Source organism: Strix aluco, chromosome 10 (assembly GCF_031877795.1).
Source record: "Strix aluco isolate bStrAlu1 chromosome 10, bStrAlu1.hap1, whole genome shotgun sequence".
NCBI classification, from domain to species: domain Eukaryota; kingdom Metazoa; phylum Chordata; class Aves; order Strigiformes; family Strigidae; genus Strix; species Strix aluco.
Window position 1 is genome coordinate 2926891 of NC_133940.1, and position 1154 is coordinate 2928044.

The following is a 1154-nucleotide window of genomic DNA, read 5'->3' on the forward strand; positions in this document are numbered from 1 at the left end:
GGATCAGGACCACCATGAAGCCCATAGAGAACCCTTAGTAGACCAGGACCACCATGAGGAACTCCTGGAGGTCCCATGATGGACCAGGACCACCATGAAGCCCATGGAGAACCCTTGGTACACCAGTATCACCATGAGGAACCCCTGGAGATCCCATCATGGACCACACCCCCATAATGGTCCAGCCCCCCCCCCCATAATAGACCTGTATCCCTCCATGGGGACCACCACCCCCCCATGATGGGCCACCACCCCCACATGGTGACCAAAGCCCCCTGAGATGCCACCTCAGAGCAGCCCCCCCCCGCCCCCCCCCCCCCCCCCGAAAACCAGGCAGGAGACACAACCCCGGGGCGAGCTCTGACCTTTAATAGGACCTGGGGGGGTACAAATTGGGGGGTGTCCCCCCCCACCCCTCCCCCCCCTCATGTCCCCCAACCCCCCCTCGGCGTCCATCCATGGCCCGGGGGGGGGGAGGGGACAGTGTGTGTGTCCCCACCCCCCACCCCAGGGGGGTCCAGGGGGGCCCCCCCGAAATCCAGCACCGAGGGTCCAAGCTGGGGATGAGAAGGAGATCAGCGTGGGGGGGGAGGGGGGGGCACTCGGAGACCCCCCCAAAATGGGGGTTTGGGGGGGCTCAGGGACCCCAACACCCCCCAAAATGGGGAGCACAGGGTGGGGGAGGCGAAGAAGCAAAACTAGTCCCCAATAATTTGGGGGGGTCAGAGCACCCCGTAGCCCCCCAAAATAGGGGTTTGGGGACTCAGACACTCCCTGAAATGGAGAACGTGGAGGGGGGGACACCCCAAAAATAATTGGGGGGGGTCAGGGACCCCAAAATGGGAGGGCGGGGGGATCAGAAATCTCAAAAAAAAACCCAAATTGCAAAATTAATTGGGGGACCCCAAAAATAATTCAGGGGGAAGCATTAACCCCCCCCCATTCCAAAATGGAGGCTCGGAGGAACTCAGGGACCCCCCCTAAAATAATTGGGGGGGGTCAGTAAATCCTGTACCCCGCAAAAAATGGGGGGGTGGGACTCAGACACCCCCAAAACCCTCCCCTCCAATTATTTTGGGGGGAATTAAGGGAGTCAGAGCCCCCCCTCAAATTATTTTGGGGGGGAATTAAGGAACTCAGGGCCCCCCCCCCCA